Below are 24,908 nucleotides of genomic sequence, written 5' to 3'. Positions count from 1 at the left end.
CACCTTTACCTGCAGTTCAACCAATCTCCCCTTGGTCCAAAATCACATTGTTGAAACCGCCTGTGGTGACTGACTGATATCTGGTAAAGGTGTGTAAAAAGCCTTCAAATAAACGTCTGTTTTTATAGGAGCATCCAATCCTTTTGCATTCTGCGTAATCCAGACAGGAAGGAGGCGTCTACCTCTGCCAGTCAGAGGTGAGTGGTTGGTACAACCTGAACAGATCGCCTGGACCATGCACAAACAAATTAAGGGTTAGATTGGACTCTTTCAAAGGCAGATATAATTTAAGGTTAATGCTTTAGCATTAGCTTCAGCTGAAATCTGTATTGTTGTAGTAATTTAGCATTAGCAGAACTAGCTTCACGTGTAGCGATGCCCATCTCTAGTTTTAATATCCACTCTGATTATATCTGTATCAACATCAGTTTGATGATCTGAAACATGCAAGTGTGACAAAAAACAGCCAAACATTAAATCTGTAGGTTAGGAGATAGTGTTATACAGCTCTGTGTGCGTTAAACAAAGCAACACCCTATTAATGACAACACAGACAACTCCTGGTTTTATTTCATGTTTTCAGATAATTTGCCTGACACATTGTCTGATTTAACAATACTGTTAAACTGGTTCTTTAGAAAACTTCGCCATCTGTCTCAGTTAGATTTGCGTGTATAATTAAAGGTGAAATATAAGATTTATACATTTATCGTTACCAGTGACTTGGAACCAGAATATCTTGTGAGATCCATTAAAAGCAGCCTAAATACCAGATGGAGAACCGTGGATCTGTCTGTCTCACTGGTTCTTCCTGGGAGGTGTGAAGGAGCTCATGAATCCCCAGCTACTGAGCCTGGAAGAGTGGAGGGAAAATTATTTCATCCCCCCACTAACTTTAACAAATTTGCTGTAATTAACATTAAATGAGTAAAATGTGTCAGCGACAGAGCGCCGGTGAGACTAACAGATGGTATACTTGGGAAATTGCTTCATTAACAGACACTCCTTAAGAACAGGACTAATGAGACAGAGCTGCTTTGACTGCAGAGTCATGCTGATGGCATCAGGTGCTGAGAGGAGGATGTAATGGCTTGCTCAGGGGTGCTACCCCAACAGATGCAAACAACAGATCGCTTGATTGGGAGTGTGTTCCTTCTCTGTGAAAGTGTGGACGGGTAAGAATCGAGGGCTGAGTGTTGGGAGGGGGGTAAAAGATATGGAGGAGGTCTGGCCGGTGATTAGTGAGCTCCCTTGCTGGTTGAGCCTGACTTGTCACAGGTTGACATGGGATGCAATTATAGAAGGGAAGTTTCCCAGCCCCTCAGGCATGTGCCAGGCATGCTGTCAACGCCGGCTGATGTGTGGGCTCTTGGCACTGCCAAAGGTGTCACAGGCGCTTATGTGTGCACAAAACTGCTGCACACCCATAAAAACTGACCTCAGCTTTTCCACGTTCACGCAGTGATGTGTGCTCCGGAGCCAGCGCACACGCCTTACCTTTTGTTTGAGTATTACGTGCAGTTAAACCCTACTCCACTCCCAGCCTTCCCTACATCTCACTCTTTATTTCCTCTGAAGCTATAAGTAAAAGCCAAAACACTCTGCTGGCTCCTCACGCTGTTCCCACATCTTCTCCTTTTCCCATATCGGCCTGCGGATGACTCTGCCAGCAGCGAAAGTAAGCTCTATAAGACCCAAGGCAAATTACCACAGCGGGACACCGCGTTTCTGTTCCACATGCTTCCTCTTCCTCTTCTCTTTCTCCCCTTCCGTCTCCCTGCATGTCACAAATCAAAGTGTGTACCTCGACACTGGCTGCACATCCTCAATTCAGCGTCCTCCACTGACAGAGTCCCGTCTTTCATTGAGCGTACTGCAAAGGAAATGATCCATGACGTAAAAAAAGAGGGATCATACCAAAGAGAAGTGATGGCCATCTGAACTTTTGTCCAACCTCTCCTTTTATTTTATCAAAAGTACCTTTTCTTTACTTCAGAAAATTGATTGTACAAAGACTCCCATACCACCATCTAGTGGCTTAAAAGCCATGCTAGTGGGCCATCAGGTGTGATTTTCCACTTCAGACAATTTTTTTAGGGAGCGAAATGGCCTGAAATTGGATCCTTTGGCAGCTTGCAGTTCCTCTTAACTAGCCTTGGGCAACAAAATACTGAGGCAGCGCTCCCCTGCTATCATTTCCAGAAAGTTCTAAAGATGGTGCCCTAATCCTCATCGAGGAGGCAGTTCTTGGTCTGAGCAAACAGCCAGCCATACTCGCATACAAATATATTGTAAAACATGTTTACAGGGCAGTAAACAGGGTCAAGCCATGGAAAGTGTGATAGCAGCGAGTTAGCGGGCCTTTAGAAGTCAGGGACGTCTGCAACAGTGGCCTGCTGGTGTTGTTAGCAATAAGCCAACAGGACTCGTCCCTATGTCCTCTACTTGCACCCCGCTGTGATCGCGCAGCAGGCGAGCATATGATGCCTTCCTGCCCTGAACAGTTCAGACCTGCACCGACACAAAGAACAAGAGCTAATTAAAGAGGATTTTAACGGAGAGTAAATTATTTAACGCTGCCCACATGTCTTCGTGACTTCTTCCTTTTGTTGCTTCTGCCCCGCTCTTTCACCTCGCTTTTTCTTTTGGGCTGTTTTACAACATTTGCACGACTGCTCTTTCATCTCTTAAATGGTGCCATTCAGCAGCCACGCCACGGTCGTCAAACAGTCACAGGGACAAATGCAGGGCCGGTGAAAGATAACACTGTTTTAACTTGAGACAAGGAGAGAAGCACCGACAGCCTTTCAAATCAATGTGGACGGGTGACAGAGCTCTAGATACCGCCAGCATCCGGTTGGACCCCCTTCTTGCCTTTAGAACAGCCTTAATTCTTTGTGACAACAAAGTCATTCAAAAAGCTGCCAGAAGCACTCATGGGAGGCTTTGGTCTGTATCGACATGATATCCTCACACAGTTGCCTTATATTTTTAAGCTTAATATCAATGATGTCTGGTCCCACCCCATCCCTAAGGTGCTCTGGTGACTGTGGAGGTCAATGGAGATCAACAAACTCATTGCCGTTTTCAAGAAATCGGGGATGACCTGGTCAACAACACAACAGCACTCAGGTCAGCTGTGGGTTTTTCAATAATTAGCTAGGAGCCTAAAGTATGCCAAGAAAATATCCCACACCATTACATTATCTGCACAGTGACGCAGTTGGTAGAGCTGTTGCCTTGCAGCAAGAAGGTTCTGGGTTCGATTCCCGGCTCCGGTCTTTCTGCATGGAATCTCCATGTTCTCCCTGTGCATGGTGGGTTTTCTCCAGGTACTCCGGTTTCCTCCCACAGTCCAAAAACGTGACTGTCAGGTTAATTGGCCTCTCCAAATTGCCCCTAGGTGTGAGTGTGTGTGTGCATGGTTGTGTGTCCTGTGTGTCTCTGTGTTGCCCTGTGACAGACTGGCGACCTGTCCAGGGTGACCCCGCCTCTCGCCCGGAACGTTAGCTGGAGAGGTACCAGCAACCCTCCTGACCCCACTGAGGGACAAGGGTGCAAGAAAATGGATGGATGGATGGATCGCATTACATTACCAGTAGCGGTTTGAACGGCTCATATAAGGCATGATGGGTCCGTGCTCTCATGGAATTGGAGACATTCCGATTCAGGCGTTTTGGTTGGCGCTGAATGCGTACCAAACAGAAAATATGTTGTTTAAAGGCGGGTTATTAAGAAAATGTTACTTTTTGAGTTTTATACCATGTTGTACTGCTATTCCCTCATTAGAAACTTTCCTGGAGTTTTGCTTCGATCCTTTCATCCAAGTTTGAGGAACCCTTGAACATCTGGTGGCAACCATTAGGGAGTGCGGGCAACGCTTGCTCTCACCAAGCAGTGACCATTTCCACAAAGTTTCTCCTGGGAGCTGCAGTCTCTAGCCAACATTCTGCCTCACTCAGCTCCTCCAGACTAGAAGCAGCAACAATTAGCCAACACCTCCTAACAGGCGCACTGATGTTTGACATGCTGAGGACGGAGTGTCAGAAAGAGTAGGAGCTTCTTAAAGAGACAGAGGCCCAACTTCAATGTGTCAAACTGTGAAGTACATTTTTTTTTAAATTAAGTCATGTTTAATATGTAACCTGAGAGTAACACAGTTCCTTGACTGTGGAAAATACATAATATTGTCCTTTTAAACACATTTGTCTTATTCTAAACATAAATATATTTGTTGAATGTTTGTATTTCTTGTAAAATATCCAAAATGTGCCAGTCTGACTTTAATGACTTAGAAATTGGTGCATAAAAAATGTGATTTTTCTGTTCTGAGCAGAACCTCTGAACGTTGCAGCTGAACTTGAGACTCATCAGATGAGTCAGCATATTTCTAATCTGTTATTGTCCAGTACGGTGATGTGTTTTTCTGAGTCAGCCTTCTGTGTGACTTGGTGGTGATCAAAGAACAACAGATGCACCTAATAAAATGGATGATGAGTATATTTTCCCAAAACAAAATAGTAAATTTTCTGTTGCAAAACAGAATCTTTTGGTTTGTTTGTGCTTCATTTTCAAGCTTCACCCACATTCTGTGTGTTTTGAAACGCCGATGCTGTGCTTCAAGGTGCACGGCCAAAGGTTCACAGGGAAACTTGTGCATTCATTCACCCAGCAGGGGATGGCGTTTTCCATTTCTTCTCTTCTGCTTGTGCTCTTTTTTCCTGACAGCAGTGCTCTCTCTGGGCCAATTTCAGACTTTCTGATCACCCAGTGCACCAAGCACATCTCTCAATGGCTGAAGGCGACTCGCTGCTAAACCAGCCTGGAGTAAATCAGTGACCCTTGTCAGGTGGGACAGAGATCCACTGTCTTGTAAGCAGAAAATTGCGAACTAAAATATTTTTCTCACACAATTAGAGACGAGCTTTGAACTATATCAGTACTACAGGAGCAACAAAACAAACTGGATGAATGAAATACTCAACTAGTTGTTGATCCACTAAAAGCTTTAGTTTGCAGTGCAAACACTCGTCCCATCAACATTATCAGAACTTTGAACCGATGAGAATTTTTCAGCTGACTGAGTCTCCCTGTGGCAACATTAAACAGCCTTCGGTTCAGCACTGGAAGGTTTTTCTGCATGAAATAATGCTGCTTCACACAGGAAATGGGCTCCAGTATCTTCATTTTGATGTGTTTGTGCCATGAATGTCATATCAGTAGCTGCATTTCCATTACAAAAGTACGTAAAACTTGGTCGATATTCTGTTAATGTCGAAAAAAAAAAAACCCACAACTTCACAATTGCAGTGTTTCCATTAAGTAAGAAACAATTAAAATCACAGGTGAATATGTTTGTTTACACTGATAAGTCATTAAAAAACATGCTGCGCCATCATTGTCCACCTACTTCCTGTCGTCTTCTTCGCCTTTTCTGGCAGTAGTAACATCACATGACTCGTGATGTGAAGACATGGTTCCAATTACAGTTTTGCGAAATACATCATCATCCTACTGCAAAAACTTAAAACACATGAGTTCTCTCAAAATTGACATGTTTCCATGAACCAAATCTATTTTCTCAATTCCAATTTGTGCAATTATATGATCAATGGAAACACAGCTACAGTTATTTATGCAGTTGTCTCCATTTCCCACTCTAACTTTTTTACTTTATGTGTTTTCCTTTGGTTAAATAAAATAGGGCTGCAACTAAAGATTATTTTATAATCAATCATTCTGACAAATAACCGATTTTAAAAACTGGTATTCTGGAGATTTCATTTTCAATCACTAAAGCAGTTTATGTAAAAGATTATGAATATGTTAAAACTGCAAATACAGTTATTTTTTAAATCAGTAAAACATTTTATTGTAACAGCATTCCTTTAGTAAATGATTATGCAAAGGAGACGTTTTGTTGCCGGTAGCAACACTGAGCAGATGCAAGAAAAAACTAATTCATTGCAACTAAAACTGTTTTACAGTTGAGTGTTTCGTCAGAAAGCTGATTTGGGGTTGAATTGAGAAGATCAATATGAGGTTTCCAGAGCATAATAAGACAAAGATTTATGCTGAGTGACCAGGAAGGCAAGGTACGGAGAACTAACAGTGCCAAAAGTTTATGTTTGGCATCAACACAACCAGTGAGTAGATCGTTTCTCAAATTTTGAAATTAAATCCAATGTTCACTATGCTTAAAGCTTGGCTGATGCAGAGAAGCCGACCGACAAGACAATGAAGTCTGAAACAAACTCAGACTAGTTCATTCAATCCCAGCTTCTATAATTATTCCTCCCTGGAAAGAGAATGGTTAATATAAATCAGTAAAAAGCCCCAAACGAAAATAAAATTAATTCCCATGATGAGTATGTACACTGGAAATTTCCAGATTTCAAATACTGTGTGATGAAGCAATTAGCATGATGATTAACAAGTGACAGCATCTTGCAACAGACTTCGTCTCATTAAAACCGATAAACAAACATAAACTGCTCCATGTTTGGGCTGTGAATTCAGATTCAGATTTTAGTCAAAGTTCAACTAAATTAGCTGAGAGGGTTGAAAAGCTCAACGCTGCGTAAACAAAATATTTTTCTGCACGTCCGTTTGAAAAATGGTCATCCTCTGAATATTTACAACAACAGTTAAGATATGGAAGAACATGGAGGCTTCTGGAATGTCTGCAGAGGATGCTTGTGTGAAACACCAGTGGGGGAGGGGTCAGCGTTCAGCATCATCTACTTCAGGCATTTTCTAATTATTGGAGTTAATGGTTTCAGTGCAGCTGAGCTCTGTGGGTGGGTGGGTGGGTGTGGGTATTCTGCACAGAAACAATGACCACTGTTCCACACCAAGGTGTATTTCTGTCACTTGTAAGATTCGCAGGACCAGAGGAGCGCTCCATGTCACTGACTGGTATCAGTATCGCGGGGTGCCGCGGGGACTTGGGGCCTACTTTGCATGCTTTCACTTGACAGCATACATGCTCTGGTATAAAGGCTACATGGCTTCTTTGCGCTGCAAGTTCTTCATACTTGTCTGAGCACTGAAACCTGCATATCTTATGGCTTTTCGGGCCTTGAAATATATTTTTATATATATATATATTCTTGCTGGCTTGTTTTATTGAATGAATGACAAATTTGGAGATTTGGAAAGTTAAGAGGTGCAAGACTTGCAGATTAGCAATGCCAGCTGTGACTTCCCATTTTCCAGTTTATTATAAAAACGTTATCGTGGTCAAAAGGAAGTTTTCCGACTGCAGTATTCAAAATCAGAATAAAAGTAACGTTGGCATGGAAACACAGGCCAGAAACAGTCCAGGGACATGCAACCGTTTTTGTTCTCATGCTTTATCTGAGAGCTCAGATTAACAGTGAAGATTAAGAAAACACAAATGGTTTAGTTGTTTATTAAATGATCTATTAACAGCTGAAATGGACAATAGACACATTTCAAAATCTAATCAAAATCTGCAAGTCAGGGACATTTTAGCCATTTCATTAATAATTAATTTAAAACACGGCTTTGCTCCTGTTCTCTGCTTTAACTGGACATCAAATTTAATCCAACTTGTTCTGATGACGTTTCAGTCAGAACCACAGGTCGGGTCCGGGTGAGTCTGCCTGGGTCCAAACCTGTCCATTCACTCTGCCGAATCGCCGTTCACAATAACAATAAATCATTAAATCAATGATAAATTGATTTCCATGTGAACAACAAGGAGGTCCTCCCTCTCAATACCGTTGAAAAGCTGTCATTTTGAAAAATGCTGCAAATATTTGATACTCGGTACGAAGCAGTTATTTCTGTGCCAAAGCTGAATTATGACTATTTGTTGAAATGCAATTTTGGTTCCAGAAGCTTCATAATCCGTTTTAATTGTTATGTTTGTTATTCTGGAGACTTAAGTGTTTTTCAGTTCCAGTGTTAAATATTCTTTAGAAATGTAAGACTTTTTTATATTTGATTAGGTATACTTGAATTAATATGCTGCTATTATTATTATTATTTTATTACTTGATATTGTTCTGAAAATGGCAATATTATCATTTATTGCAATAATTACTCAGACAATTTATCGTCTAGCAAAATATGTTATTGTGAGAGGTCTATCCATGCATCTTTAACTAAATTACTAAAATAAATCAACGTTTCCTGTGTAAGCTGCCATATATTGAATAGTTAGACACTATAATAATTTCACATTGATCCTTTACCGCAAATATTATTCAAATTTAGCTTCATCCCTGCAGATAGACCTGTCACGACACATTTTGCAGGATGATAAATCGCTTCAAAAATTGTTGCAATAAACAACAATGTTGTCAGGTTGAGACCATTTTCAAGTCAAATCTCCAAAATAAAAAAAAATTAATTTAAAAAACAACAGATATTAAAATGGATAATGAGGTTTGTGAAGTAAAACTGCATTTAAAAATATAAACCATTGAGCTTAGACAGGAAAAACAGGCAGAAGTGGCCATGAGGACTGTTGTAAAACAAACCAACTCCTACAGGCTGTCAAATGTCTGCAGCATCTTTCAAAATGGCTGCTTTTCAGCGACGTTGGCAGGGAGCATCTCTTTAACGATCGTTGTCCAACTGGAAATTATTGAGCTCATTTCAATTCATCATGATCGATTTATTGTTTTTAGTGACAGGCCTGACTGCAGATAAACTGCCGCTATCCCTGAGAGACGACGCTGCACTGAAAAAACCCAGAAAGTTGGGGTTTTTTTAGGCTCCATTAGGAAATAAATGCCAGAGCATTCTGGCGTGCTTTGCTCACTGCACAGGTTATGTTGTGTCTGAATAATCTGGGGCATATTCATTACGAAAACAACACTTTACTGCGGTGACAAAACGATGTTGACCTTTAGTGAAATCGAATACTTGCAAAGCGTGCCTCATTGTTCAAAGATAATAGCTGGGCAGCGTCTCCTGCGAGGCAGATGATGCTGCTGGCAAACGGAGTGCCAGCCTCGCAGTCGGTGGGTGTTGGACCCGTGATGACTCATTCCTCATCGGCGTACGGAGGAACCGGGCGACAGGCTTCTGTTGCGGCTGCCGATGTGAACGCGCTTCCTGTTGCTGGTCATTTTTACCTCACTTAGATAAATGCCAGCGGCTGAATCTTTTCGTCTTCGCGACACCTGGCTGAGTTAACCTCGGATAGGTGTTGCAGAATAAGGAGCAGGAGAAAGCGTTTGTGAGAGAAAGACAGCAGGCGGCCACCCTAAAGGAGCTTTGTTCATTCTCCAGGGAAATTGCATCACGTATTGATCGGTGCTCCCTCAATCTAATGGACACAGGGGGGGAATTGCTCCAGGCAATTGGGAAATAGGGTTGAGAATAACAAGGAGTCATTAAGGCATAAAACCCAGGTTAGTCACCTGAGGACCTTTCACCTGCCTCCACATGCCTCTGGAAGCAGCCGGCATCAGCAGGCAGATCGGTGGAGGAGCGCCGGGTTCACAGACTCAGACAAGCATTTGTCTCCATTACAGCCCTCACACCGGCAAATAAACAGGGGAGACAGACAATCATTCTACATTACATCCATGACTATAGCACTTTACATTTTCTCTCAGCGTAACAGACTCCCTGGGCCATCTCACAATCCTCACATCCATTTTTTACACATCCTGCCACTGCGTGTGCACAGCCGCAGCGTTCAGCAGCCAGGGATTTCCACCGCAGCGTTTGTGTCCCTTTCTCCAAGGCAGAAACGGTGAGATCAAAACAAGGTCTGCATCCTAACCCAAATCTGTCACGCCATCATTGGTGTCATACGACTTCAAAACGAAGCCGAGCCGCCAAGCGCAGCCGGCGCCGTCTCCTTCACAGGGCTCGGTCCACTGAAAGGGCAGCAGAGACGATTTTTCAGCCTCTGCTGGAGCGAGGCCACGTTTAAATAACAGGTAAAGATCGGTGATAATCATTAGAGTGGAAGGAAGTGGGAGGATCTCAGAGGATTTATCCTGAGGATCTCACAGCTGGGTGAAATGATGAACACAAGACAGAATAAGATGTTCAGCCTCTTCTTCCTCATACATTTGGAAAACAACAGAATTTCATCAATATATTACAGAGCTGCAGCACGTTGTTTATGCTCAGATCTAATACTGTTACATCCTGGATATTAGTCTAGACTTTCATTTAAACCAGTTTTAAACTATAGAAACAATGAAACCTCTGATACATTTATGGGGTGGGGAAATTATTTTACTGCAGATATTAAAAGATTCAAACATGGAGATGGAAAAAACAAGATGGACGGATGGATGGATGTATTTATCATTGTATGGATGAATTAACAAATGGATAAACAGCCGGATGATCAGCTGGATGATCATAGATCATGATCTATAATAACTCTGAAGAACCGGAGGACATGGATGGATGGATGATCAGATGGATGGATAAACAGCTGGATGGATGATCAGCCGGATGGATAAACAGCTGGATGGATGATCAGCNTGGATGATCAGCCGGATGGATAAACAGCTGGATGGATGATCAGCCGGATGGATAAACAGCTGGATGATCAGCCGGATGATCAGCCGGATGACCAGCTGTCTCTTTAAGGGAACAGGACATTCTCCCGGACCGTTCCCAGGTTTCCGTCTCTTCTTCTCTGCCTCAGATGTTTAACGCGACTCCAGACTGTGGATGAACTCTGATGTTCCTCAACATCATCACAGAAAAACCCACAGCAGCATTTCAATTTGGTTTTAATCGATTTGCATGGATCTTTTCATCCAATAACCAACAATCTGCAACTCAATTCTAATTCCTCTCCATTATTCTTAAAGCCAAGCAGACCATTTCACACATATCAGCCACTTATGTGCATGTAAATTATTGATCACCTCTCAAGCCCTTCTCAAATGAATTGACTTTGTGCATGTAAATAAGGCGCCACACTTTGCTGAGGTGTTTCCAGCGGCTGGCAGGCAGGCAGGCAGGCAGGCTGGGGTTTTGATTTGGTGCCATTTGGATATTAAGTGCAGTGGAGGCTGAGTGCTATTACAGCCGGGGAAAGGCAGCACATCAATCTCTGTCAGAGGAGGGAAAATCGCTCTCCAGACAGGAGCAGCAGGCGAAGGAAGGGCTGCAGAAAAGAAGGAAAACCTCACGAGTGCTGCACAAACTAGTTTACTATAATGAACTGTATACAAAGTAAACCGCAGCATCTCGTCTGGGCTCTGTGAAATAACCTGCAGGCTGATCTACAGCATCAGCTCCACCCATCTGCAACACTGCAAAAACACAAAACTTACCAAGTCTGGTTTCTACTCCAAATATATCAAAATAAGACAAAACTAAATCACAAGTAACTTCTCAGTTTATTCTAAGTCAGTAAAAGTTCTAGTTCCATTGGCAGATTATTTCACTTATAACAAAACATGTTAGTGGAACTTTTACTTTTCAACAATACAGAATAAATTATTCACTTAGAAAAAGCTCCTGCATCTTGTTAAAACGTCCCAAGTTCTTTGGAGATGAAGATGCAATGAAGGATCCTTCATAAAAATAAAAAACATCTGAACAACCCTGATCATTCTTTGCATGAGACAAAACAGAGTGTCTTCAGTCAGAGGCTTCTTCAAATTCACTGTAATACAGACTGCTACAAGAGGTCTTTCCTGCCAGGAGCCATCATGATCTATAATAACTCTGAAGAACCTGAGGAAATATGAGTTACAAACATTTAATTTCCCTTTGGGATAAATAAAGTACTTTTAAATTTGTTTTATTTCAAAGGTTATTTGTATTAGAAACCAGACAAAAAAAAACTGCTAAGATTTATTGTTTTTGCAGTGCAGTGGTGTCAAACTCATTTTCACAAAGTGTGGCTCAAAACTTTCCCATTTACAAACTGCTAAATTATTAATAAATATCTGTCTCCGCCTTCGATACTTATTCATATTATTAATACGGAAGATCTCTTCACGTTGACCAGCCTCTGCAGGATTTCACGTTTGTTTTTGTGATTTCTTGCAGTTATGATCACTGATTTCCTGGAGCTAATTTAGAAATATTTCCGCTTTAGAATGACATTAAATGTGACTTGACTGAATCTTTTTGTTGTCAATCATGGACTATAACCTGACATGAAGGAAGGCCGAGGCAGCAGTGGAGGAGAAGGACGAAACACTGCCACCTGCAGGTGGGAGTTAGCATCACTTAAAGCCAATGTTTTAGCAGAAAATGTCCAACACATTCACTACGATGCTAAAAAATGTGATCTGTTGATTTGGCTAGAAAACCTGGAGGTACTTGTCAATCATAATTTGGCTTTGATTGATTTGATACAGTAACATCTGAGCTGTTATCTTTGCGGCTAACAGGTTCTGAGGGCCACATCAGGAGCTTTGGCGGGCCGGATTTGGCACACATGAAGCAAACAAACGTTTCTTGCAGCTCTACAACGCTCTGCTGCTCCTCTTGCAGCGCTGGTTTGGGCTTTGAGGCGCCTCTCACGGGACGCTCCCCTAAAAAGTTACCTGATGAGCCACCGTTCTCACAGGAGGGATGAGACGAAGGGTGAAGGGGGGGGAGAAACAGAGACAGAGAGAAAGAGAAAGCTCTCATTATTTCTCTCTAATTGCCCACGAGCGACCCTCCTGATCCCCCCTCTCCCTTCCTTCTTGCAACCAGGTAGTGTGCCTCATTACAGGCAGCCTCCTCGGTTTTCCCAGGAGAAAGCCATGAAAAGGCCATGAAAGGCCTCGTCTGACAGGGGCCAGCAGACTGGACCAATTAACAGGGTTTTTCTGTGCTCTGACTTGCCACACTGCAGTTTGCAACTCATCTACAGCGTTAGACTTGCAGATGTCCGAGGTCAGGCTGGGACGATTTATTCAAAAAGCAGAAGGTTTAAAGTCAAATCTGCGCTTCAGAGCCACGACGACGCTCAGCGATGGAATATGAAATACGCAGAGTTGGGCAGTAACTCCTTACAGTTACTTCAGTAACTTTTCGGAAACACTGCAAACGTAAAATCTTAGTATTTTGGTATAATTTCTAGTGTCAATATCACTTGAAATCAGAAAAAACTAACTTACAAGTAACTTTTCAGCCAGAAATAGGAGCTTATGTTCAGAAAACAATTCTTAATATTGATTAAAAACAAAAGTACCAATTCCACTGGCAGATTGATTTAATAACATTGATTTCATAAAATGTCTTGTATAAGTGAAATAATCTGTTAGTAGAACTAGCATTTATTTTTAGATCTATATTAATGTATTGTTTACTAAAACCAAACTCCTATTTTGCTGAAAAGTTACTTTTAAGTAAGTTTTGCCTTATTTTAAGTTATCTTAATTTTACTATTTGTGCTAGAAATTAGATTAAAATACTTGCCAAGACTTTGTGCTAGCAGTGTACTCTTAGGAGTATTTTTACTACGCTTTAGTTTTCTCGCTCTAGATCGACTGGATGCTCACCAGACAGACAAACACCTGCAGCTTCATAGCTAAACTATTTTCTAATTATTTATTTGAATTATTTTCATTTTGACCCGTTTAATGATTGAATTTTTGAATATCAAATAACTGATGTATTGTGCAGTTAGTACTTGAGTCGCCTTCTTTCTTTCTTTCTCTTGAGCAGCTTTTTGGGCGGCTACTTTCTACTCTTACTTGAATAAAGATAAGTTGAAGTCGTGCTACTTGTGTATAATTTTTGGCCACTCTACTTACAACCGAACGTCATCCTGGCTGTGCTGACTGGTCTGCTTGGCTGAATTATGCAACAAGCTGTAATTGCAACAGGTTTTCTCGACACGACAACCTGCCTGCAGCCGTTTTCCCGTTTTTAAAGCCACACCAGTAAAACATGCAGCGCTTTAACGTCGTGTCACTTTAACATCCAACTGGGACGTTCCGGGTCTGAGCTGCAGACATAATCTGCAGAGGCATAAATGCTCCGACATGCAGTCAGCGCCATCCGGCCCAGTTAAAGAACTCCTCACTCGACTTTCACAGAGACCAACTTAAAAGGATTTTCTACAATTTGGATTAGCTTTGAGAGAAAAGAAAGTGACCTAATTAAAGTTTGAAAAGTTAAACAGGGTGTTTCCAAGTGTCTGTAAATCAAGTTTAAGACTTTTTAAAACCTTTTAAAGGCAATTATGATTTAATTCTTTTTTAAATTACAAAAAAAGTAAAAAAAGTTAGGACTTCATGCAAGTTTGATAAACAATTTCAACATGGACTTGTCAAGGATAAAATGTCCTGAGGCCTTTTAATCAACATCCAACTACTGAAATCACCATTTTCCAATGTGACATTTCTTATTTTAAGTTACTGACAATTTTTCAAACTTCCAGGTGAAACTTTGCTGAAGCATTTCTAAGAAAAAGCTGGAAAAGGCAATAAATCAGCAAACTTACAAATCTATACGTCAACCAGCCCTTAAGCTTTTCGTCTCCAGCTAACCATCTAGTTTCTGTCCTGCAGTCTAAATAAACCAAAATTATTCATACCCCCGGTAGAGTTTGGCTCAAAGTGATAATTATTCAACCAAGATGTTTCTTTTTGATTGGAAGAAACAGTCACATTTCAAAAGTTGATAAAACAATCAGTATTATTGTTTTAAACAATAATAGCCTGGTGGGCCGCCAGGCTAATAATACCCTGAGATTAGAGTAAATAGGGGTGTCAGGAATCCATTACAGTTACTGGTTTCCATTTAGCTTCAATAGTCTCCACCTTAAGTTGTATTTCTTTTCAGAAACGTTTATAAAAGCGTGAGGACTGATTGAAGTGCAGCTGTTTTCCGGCGCCGCTGCTCCATGAAGGCTGAAAGTGTCCGGGCCTCGGCCTCCCAGCGCCAGGCGACTTCAGTGTGTGTCTGAATAAATGACCCAGTCAAGGTGAGCTCCATGTGTCAAACCAAGAGCATCAAAGACAAACCACGCAACCTTGCCAGAGGGCCTGCTTTCCTTTCACCTGGAGAACCGTGACTTGCACTCGCCGAGGCTTGATGCATTTGAGCCCATCCTGATCTTTGTAATGACTGGTCAAAAAAAATAAAAAAATAAAAAAGTTCAGACAGCCTCCTGTCTCGTGGCATGAAAGACAAGACTTTCAAAGAGCCTCTCCTTCCTCTTCGGGTTTAAAAGATGCACGCATTCCCGTCAAGGTCACATTTCCGCAAGAGTGATTCAAGGCAAAAATCACCAGAATGTAAACAGCGCTGACTGATAGAGTGGAGGACAATGATGGGGCCCATGACAACGATACCACTCAGAAACAGTCGATGACAGTAGCGGCGGAGGTGTATCTGGGAACGAGACAAAGAGGAAGGGTTAGGAGAGGTTGGGCTGGATGGAAGGGGGTACTGATTGGTTTGCCGTCTCATGGGGTGCGTGTTTGCCTGCAGGGAAAGGTCACAGGAGGGAATAGGAGTAACGAGGTGTGAAGGGAAGGCACCGTCCTCGGTTCCCAGGCCCTTGGAGACGGCCACGGCAAGGTGTTAATGCAGATGCTCCGCAGCTTCCCAGGTTCTGTTTATTACACCTTTCGAGGGGAGCCAGCCGAGAGTCTCACCATCAGTCAATACAGCTGAGAACATGCTAATCAGAAGCACAAGCTGGCAGCAGAGCCAACTCCCAGGGCCGCAGACGGATAAAAAGGAAACGTAGAGAAGCTCAGCTGCTGATTTTATCCTAAACGCTGAGAAAAAAACGGCAAACTGACATGAGCTGCCAAACGGCAGCACTTCTGAAGACAAACGAGTTTGTTTCTGTCAGTAAATAACAGAATATTGCTGTTAAACTGACTAGTAACTGGTATGAATTTAAAGGGGCGGTTTTGTATTATTCAAGCACATAGTGTCATTTTATAGCACAACTTTAGGTGCTATAAAAATATGTCCATATCAAATGTGACTTAAAAGAAATTTGACTTTGTAACCTAATGCCTTTAAATTGGGTCTCTGTCACTTTAAGAAGCTCCTGCTCTTTCTGACACTCCACCTTCAGCACATCATTACAACAACGACTCTCAGTTTTGCAGTTTATGCAGATTTAGGAATGTTTGTACAACAAACATCTTTCAATAAGGCCTGTGTTTCAAACCTTAAACTGCAACTGTTTTTTACGTTATTATTGTCAATTTGTTCACATTTCATTTATTTATATTGTCTATTATTTCTGTCTACTTGTCTTGTGTATTACGTTGTGTGCTGCTGCCTTTCTTGATCAGGTAAAATTAAAGGTTTAGTAAAATAATAACAACTGGACTGAGTAATGGTTCATATGATGAACTCAGCAGTTCCAGTAGGGGTTTGCTTATTGCTGCCGCTAGTCTGGAGGAGCTAAGTTGACATAAAGCTAAAAGAAATGATAAAAAATAAAATATTAAACAGTAACAGTGGGAAAATGCACAACTCTATCTCTTCCCCTCTTGTCTATACCGCCCGCTTCCTGTTGTTGGCTATTAATTCATCCTCTAGTGCTGAAATTAATTATCCATTAATTAATCGGGAGGGTTGCTGGTGCCTATCTCCAGCTAACGTTTCGGGCGAGAGGCGGGGTCACCCTGGACAGGTCGCCAGTCTGTCACAGGGCAACACAGAGACACACAACCATGCACACACACACACTCACACCTAGGGACAATTTAGACAGACCAATTCACCTGACAGTCATGTTTTTGGACTGTGGAGGAAACCGGAGTACCTGGAGAAAACCCACCATGCACAGGGAGAACATGCAAACTCCATGCAGAAAGACCGGGGCCGGGAATCGAACCCAGAACCTTCTTGCTGCAAGGCAACAGCTCTACCAACTGCGCCACCGTGCAGCCCCCTGAAATTAATTAAGCCATGGTTAATTTAAAAACATCTCCCTCTGATTCTGTTGATGCTTCCTTAAAAATACCTACATAAAACATCCAGGCCCCAGTGACGGATGATTTTTATGTTTTTCCGCTCAACAATCCAGACAGAATTTGGCAACTTTTGTTGGCCCAAAAATTCAGCTTCACAGCTTCAAAATAGCAGCAAACAAAGAAGTGGGTGGAATCCAGGTGGCTACATCCAATTTTTACATGCAGTGAAGTTTCCCCAGCTGTCTGAGCACACTAACAACTGCAGCTGGATCAATGCACACCGGTCCACTAATGACCACAGGAGCTTCGGCCAAGGTTGACTTGTTGCTAGTTAACTCCTTTCAGACACACAAACGCTGGGAACCACATCACACGTCCCAACAAAACAAAGACACTGGTAGCAACGTAGCCAACAATCACAACAATGACTGAAACAACTCATTTAATATCTTGAACCGAACATCAAAAGAATCATGAAACAAGTCTCTGCAGCTGCAACCTGCTGTCCATAGGAGGCAGGAGACGCCGTGGCAGAAACATTCAGTCCACAGGGCAGTGGCAGCAGGTGAAAACAAATTCCTGGAGGGGCTGATGTGTGAATGGGTTTATAGGACGACGTACTAGGGCCAACGTAGATAGAAAACCAAACGAGGAGCGCATTTCTTCCAAAAAACTCAAGAAATTTTGAGATCGGTCTCAGAAATGTTCTAGAAAAAAACAAGCTTGAAAAGTCAGAAATTTGCTAGAAAAAAAAAACTTGGAATTGTCAAAGTTAAAAATTTTCAACTTTTGAACATTTCTGAGGTTAATCTTAAAATTTGAGTTTTTTTGTGCTAATTTTTGACAAAAAAATTTTTCTAGAAAATTGCTGAATTTATTCTCAAAATTTCAGATTTTCAGATAAATGAGCAGTAGAAAATTAAATTTTTTTTCATTTTTCATACTGTAGCACAACATGAGGGATTAGATTAGCTAAAAGTAAATGGACTGTTTAGCAACTTGAAATATATACAGAATTTAATCATTAAATCAGTCAAAAAGATTGTAAAAATACCAAACTGATGTATGAAAGCCTGTAAGTTTAATAGGCTAACTTCTATAAAAACTGAAGAAAGTCAGCCCACGCCTTTCTACCTAAAAGACGTCAAATCCACTGGTATAGGATGAAATTATCATGATCAGAGCATTTAATCCAGGAATCCAAAAGTCTAATCCAACGCCCGAGATCAGCAAATCCAACAGAAGATTCATAAATCTGACTTACCAAACAAGACTTCAGCTCCTCCTTGTCAACGTCACAGCAGGGCGGCCATCTTGAACCAAACATTAACATTATAATAGCAGCAGACCCTGAAAGAAGGCAACAAGAGAATCATCATTATTAATACAAAAAATAAATCAAACCAACATATTTATCCAGAGCAGCGTTAGCATTATGCTAACCAAATCAACCAGCAACGTTCATAACTGATTATGAGCAAAAAATAAATTACATCAGCTTATGATCAAAAAAATAATAATAAAGGAAGAAAAAGAGCAAAACAACATGGCGGCTAAAGCTAATAAAACATGCTGAAAAATAAAAGTTGTAGCTAACTTGTCATTCAAGGTGGGGATTCGGTCTGAGCTAGCTTTCCATCGGCTGCCGTCACCGCCATTATCAGCTTTATCGCCATGGGGTCCCGAAACTTTACGAGGTGAGATTCTGAGCCCCAAAGACGTTACATTCATCGATGCTGATTGGCCAAATGTGTATTATTTTTCCCTAGCAACCGCACACTATTGGCTATTTAGCTTCACTTCCAGCGGCAGAGATGGTAACTGACAGGAGTCTGTCACGGCTGTGTTGCCAGATTGGCTTTTAAATACTTTGGGCTTGGAGCCCCCCGCCCCCACACAGCTTTGTTAAATTTGGGCTGTTTTTCACATCATTTGGCGGGTTTGTAAACAGTCTTCATAGGAAAGTGTTGTCAAAATAGTCATCATTGTGAGGCAGAAAAGCACAAAACTTGATAAAATGCAGTGTTATTGTTGCACTTGTGTCAGATCTGGCAACCCTAGAATTCCCTGTTGAATGAAAATGTTGGTGGAAATGTTACGTAAATAATTCAGATTACATTAGCCACACATTATTAAGGAAAACTGGTTAATACAATTTTAAGAAATGTTTAAAAAGTGCTTATAGGTCATTTTAAGATCCCCTCCATATTAGGAAGAGAGAAAACATGGACGCCTCAGATTAATTTAACGACATACAGGACATGATTCAGTGATAAAAACTTTTGATTGTCCATAAAATTTGGTATGGTAAAATAACAGCTAAAAAAAATACACCGAAAGATTCTTCAAAATGATTCAGTTGGCAGAAAGTTGCCAATTTCTCCCTCGACCGCTTTCATAGATAAAAAGAAATTAAGGGAACCCAACAGGAGAGAAAACAATTTAAAGTCACAATCCGACTTTAAAAAATGGATTACCAGGGATTTTATTGTCTCGCTTGCCTCTCAGGGCTTCTGCGCAATAAACTGCATGCAGGCTGTTATGTATCATTATGTTTTAATGCCATTTATGCCTGCAACGAGACCATTCCCTCCAATCTCCAGCTTTATCCTACTGAAATCATAAAAATAACCTGAACTCAACGTAAAATGTTCAAACCCCGTTTTTTTTTTTGTTTCCAGAAACTGCCGTCTCTCCAACCTGAGAGTGGACCACGTGGGAAATCCACTCTCATTATGTATAAAATACTATTAATTAACTTTATTGAATGTGTCACAGTATGGTTCCCACCACATGGTTCCCTCAGGGTCTCTTGTCCAAGACCCAACCTTGTCCCGTTCGGATCCAGTGAGCCAGCATCCTTCACGTCCGAGGTGACTCCCCCCTCCTTCCTGTCATTGCTTAGAAAGCTGCCAGTAATTTATAATGTTGTGACAGTCAAATAAACAGGGCGGCTGCTCGCTGGAGTGAAAAGTCCTGTATTAAAGGGAATCAAAACAGCTCCAAATGGTGCCTTGAATGGAAATAATCTCGCCGTAAGATCTGCTCTGGGCTGGCTAATTTAAATTTGTTCAGGGTGACAGCTTACTGGAAGAGGGACATAATGAAGTCCATTATCATCAGTGGTGCAAATTCTAAAGAACGATAACTCTCATTATCAGCGCTTTTCTGTATACGAAGGAAATATGTTCATCCATTATGAAATGTGCTGAGAATGACAACATGGAGCAAACATGAGACGCCGGCGGGACACTGGACACGTCTTTATTATTTCTACAATACCCCAACTTGCTTTATTTATGGATGAGGTTATGGGGATTTTTTTGGGCCCACAGGAAGAAGAAAATGCTCTGGATTTAAACTGTAATAGTTTGATCAGTCTGATATTTATGCGTTTCTGCATGCAGAAAGCTTGTGCTTTTATTTACAGCGCCTTTCTCTGTGGGTAATCTAACATCTGCTCCAACAGGCCAGACCTAGAACGGTGGATTATCTTGTAAAAACAGGCTTCTATTAAACAGGCGCCGGAATTAACAATGAGTCATTTTGAACAGAATTAGGTGATAAATAGGGAAATAAAGAAGGTCTCCAGATCTGTAACCCACGATAAACACGGCACGAATAAACTTAGGAGGTTTGGAAAAATAGATTCACTTCAGAGAGTGAAAAAATATGTTTGTTGCCAGAATAATCATCAAAAGTAGGTTTGGTGCCAACAGAAATGTTGCCGCTGAATGAGGTGAAGTGGAAGAGACGGGGAGCCAGGTGTGTGGGGATTCACACACACATACTAATAAGCCAGTTAAAGTCAAGTGCGCACATTCAGGGAGGAAAAGCCACACAAATCAATCCTCCATCTATTAAAAAACATTGATTTTAAACATTGTTTGCACTGTCTAAAGCAATAGAAGATAACAGGTATATATTGTGATATGTAATGACTCCAAATTGTGACCTTTTTCAAGCAAAATGGGGAGAAATCTGGGAGGCTGTTATTCATATCGTTTGTTTCTATTTCTGGAGCAGAAATGTGTAAATAATCAAATTTCAAAATGGAGGAGAAGCACATTGAGGACGTCACATCGAATTTCAAACCGCAGCTACAGCAAGAGCTCATTTACTGTATCTGCAGAAGCTGTGAAAGTGGAAGTCAGAAGGAATGTTTTTTATAAACCGGCAACCTGAATAGAGATTTAAAAGCTGACTGTGATGAATTTGGTCCACTTGTAATCAAACGTATTGAGAGTATTCAGGCACACTCCATCCAGCTCTGGAAGTATTCCTGAAACGGTGCTGCCAAGGTTTTCCTCTCTACTGTCGCTACGTGCTTCATGCAGTCTGATGGGTTTCATTGGACAAACAGTTTTTGCACTAAAGTGAGTTTTTTTTGTTTTTGCATCACAAGAGTCACATGATCAACAACTGGATGCTCCTACTGGTGGACAAAGAAGCGTTTTTGATGGCTCATCCACGGCGGCCGACAGCTGCAAACACAGCAAACACAAAACCTGCTGCAAACGGGTGATGCAAAAAACACGCAAACATAAAAAACTTTTAAACATTTTTTCGACTCCCACTTCCGTTTGACGGAGCGAGTTTGCAGCTGTCTGCCACCAGGACAGCTTTTGTCCACCAGGAGGAGCTTCCAGCTGTTGACCAGGTGTGATGCAAAGATTTATTTGCGATTGGTGAATTTTTTGTTTGCGTTTTTTGTGTTTGCGTCATCACACACCTGCTTGCTGTGTGGGTGGAGTTGTCGGCCACCGTACTTATCATGTGAACATACATATTCATGTGTGACTTTAATTGTGTTTCTTATTAAATGGAAACACCACAATACTTCCAGTATCTTCCATTTTGTTTTTATTTTGGTCTTTGCAGAAAATCGACGTTCTGCATCCATCTGCTAACAGTTTAAGGCAGGAACATATAAACGGTGAAGGCATCTCCTCCTTGTTCTGCACTTTTACTCTCTTTGCGGATAAAAAAGTTATTTTAAATCCCTCTCCAGTAACATTAGAAAAGCTTTCAACAGGCTGGTTTGATGACCTCAAAGCGGTGCTGAGGAAACTGTAAGCAGCTTCTATTGTCTTCGTTGTGAACATCAGATGCATGAAGTGACTTTAAGGCCAAGAAAAACACACATCAAAGAAGCCTGTCCTCTAAAAGCGCTCGGCGCGTTGAGGCCCTGTTCCATCCAGGAGGGATCTTCATATCCTCTTTGCACCCAGTCCTTCAGGTCAATATTAGCACAAGGAGCCCCAGCTACTTGATGTACCCGAATCAAATTTACAAAACACTGTTTGACTCATGCTATTAAATCTGAAGATGAAAGAATCACCAAGGGCAAACAGCTCCCAAGGCTATATACCAAATACCCAGGCTCACATAACACCGAGGCGCAATTAAGAATTTAAATGGACTCTGCATAAAATGGGCCTCTGCTGTGAAAATGACCGACTTTGAAAATGTCATAATTAGCCGAGCCGACATTGTGCAACGTGTAAAGTCCAGCTACAGTTTATCCACTGATCTACTGCGCTGATAAGTTCATCTTTGTGATGACATTGTGAAACCTGGAAATATGACACCAAATGTACCCAAGAAAGGAGATAATTAGGCGAGCAGCTGTAAAACGAGTGTTCCTGGAGGGGCTCATCCGCTTCCCCTCAACTCTATTTACCTTCAGCATATAATTCCAGCTCTATTACAGGAGATGGAGAAGGACAAACACAACACAGAAATGTGAGGGATAAAAAGAAAGGCAGGAGGAGGAGGAGGGGGCAGCTGGGAGAGAGAGGCCAAGAAGAGGACGATAAGAAATCAGAGATAAATTCTCCAGGGTGCAGACGTGTTCCAGAGAGGAGTGACCAATCGAGATAGAGGCAAAGACGGGGTAAAATAGTGATAAGAGTGATGACAGAGTGTAAAATGACTCAGTCAGCCCTGGCGGTGGCATTGGCTCTGACCTCCCATTCCTCATCCCGGGTCCATGTGGGTCGGGACCAGAGGTCGGCCTGCAGTGTTTCCTTCATCATTTTCACCAACCGTGTCAAACATTTTACCAGTCAGTTTTTAAAATGACAATAATTATGTTCAACTGCGTTTCAGTTTCATTCTGTGTAATTAATACTCAACAAGTGGAAGATATAATTCATATTTTATCATCAAGCCGAATAAATTCAACTCTTTCTCGGAAGTGATGAGGTTTTGAAATCGGGTAACATTTCACCAGCCGAGAGCATCAGGAGTCGTCAAGACTCCCTGACTGTCGCGGGATCCAGCAAGCACTTCCCTGACTTTTATTCTGAAATTAAAGTCAGATTACGACTTTAATCCCAAGAATTCTATTAATTTCTGAATTTAAACTCTGAATTCTGACTTTTGATCTCAACAGGTTGAAGTCAGAATTCAGAGAAAAACTCAGAATTCAGTTTAAAGTCAGAAATCTTACCAAGTATTTTTGTTTAGTTTCCAGTGTAAATATCTTGGTTTTTCTTATTTTAAGTGCATTAACTAAAAAGTAACTTTTCAGCAAGATATGGGACCTTGTTTTATTTCAACAATTGTTGAATAATGATCAAAATTATTAATTCCAAGGGCTGATTTTTTTCACTTCATAAAATTTCCCCCATTTTATCATTGAAATAATCTAGTAGTTTTTCATCAATATTCCAGAATTATTTACTTTAAACAATCTTGCTAAAACGTCACTTAGAAGTTATTTTTGTCTTATTGCAACTGTACAAAGACATTTGCACTAGAAATTAGACAAAACCACAGAAATATCTAGTGTGTTTGCAGTGCTGGATGATGAATTTCACTAAGTTCCTGAGCTTTACGTTGTTACTCTAGATGCTTTTTTCAAAAGCAGAAAGTATTTCTAGGCAGGTCGTAAAAAGACTGCAAGTTTAACATCATCCAACATTCAGACATTTGTGGAGACAATAGGACCGTCTTGACAGAGACGTTGTCTGGAGACAAACTCTTTTGTTGTGATCACATCTGAAGGATCCGGATTGTCTTAAAGTGACGACCACGACCAGCTAAAGGAGACATTTCAGCATCAACTGTTACATATTTTGCAATATTTTCATATTTATATCTGAAACACAAACACAAACTACTTAATGATGATGAAAATGCTGCTAATATTTACAGAACAAGGAAAGAAACTGGGTGAAAACCTCTGCAAATCCTTATTAAACCATTTTAATTACCTTGGAAGGCTAAAAATCGTGCTAATTTTAGCATATTGTTCATGAAAGTTGTGTTTCATTCGCTTGTATCTTAAGGTGGGGCTCGATATGAAAGCGTGGCATAATATTGCAGTTTTATTTTTCTGTGCACCTTTCTGCGGGTTAGATTTCCGAGAAGGGAGTTTTTATTGCAACTTTGAGACACATCCGTCGCTGCGTCTGGAAAATCAGATCTTCAGCCGTATCATCTGAAATGAAACTGTAGCAGGACCCTCGCTCCGCAGCTCCAAGTCAAATCAGATAACAACGGCAGAAAAAAGAAAAAAGTTGATCACAACATGTCATCTCATCACGCCGTAAACCGTCTGGACACTAATCTTTTCTTATAAACACACGGCGAAACAAGCAATATACCGGGATGCACAGGCTGCAGAACAACAGAGAGTGGGCGGGATGTCAGCAGCCGTATTTCGCAGCATCCACAGGGTGACATGTTGAAGTCACTTAAATGGATCTCTGAGACAAACTGCAAATGAGGAGGTGCCTTCCTGCTATCTCCAGCTCCAGTTGAAACAATGAAGATAAGTGAAACTGTAAAACAGGACATTACTCGTCCGAGAGGTTAGCAAACACTTCCCATGCAGTTGTTTTTAAATGTAAAGGAATACATTGTCTCGATTGTCTTTCAGCGCTAAAGACTTTTGAATTTTGTTGAAAAGTTAATGTATTCAAATGACTCAATTCAAAAGGTTAGACTCATATTATATTAATTAATAAATAAACCTAATCTAATAAAAGAAATTTTGACACAGAAAAAAAAATAATTGACTCGCCAGAGTGCTGCATCCAATCATATTTG

The 24,908-nt window shown here is 41.1% G+C and overlaps 1 protein-coding gene across 11 annotated transcripts in view; it reads right to left on the bottom strand.

Annotated features, from left to right (window-relative positions):
* rbfox3a (RNA binding fox-1 homolog 3a) overlaps positions 1-18,566 on the bottom strand; it is a 553,126-nt gene extending 534,560 nt beyond the window's left edge. For 7 of the 11 annotated variants that reach the window (XM_017306224.1, XM_017306225.1, XM_017306223.1 and 4 more), the window contains exons 1-2: positions 18,448-18,554; positions 18,115-18,200 (exon numbers count right to left, since the gene is read on the bottom strand). The gene's annotated coding sequence lies outside the window, so the exon portion shown is untranslated. Of the gene's footprint in view, positions 1-18,114; positions 18,201-18,447 lie in introns of all 11 variants that reach the window. The other 4 variants (XM_017306228.1, XM_017306229.1, XM_017306231.1 and 1 more) reach the window with 3 other exon arrangements.
* Between the last annotated feature and the right edge of the window lie 6,342 nt (positions 18,567-24,908).

This window comes from Poecilia reticulata, linkage group LG8 (assembly GCF_000633615.1).
Source record: "Poecilia reticulata strain Guanapo linkage group LG8, Guppy_female_1.0+MT, whole genome shotgun sequence".
NCBI classification, from domain to species: Eukaryota; Metazoa; Chordata; class Actinopteri; order Cyprinodontiformes; family Poeciliidae; genus Poecilia; species Poecilia reticulata.
The sequence above is the reverse complement of the archived record's forward strand: the minus strand, read 5'-3'. Positions and strand labels throughout refer to the sequence as shown.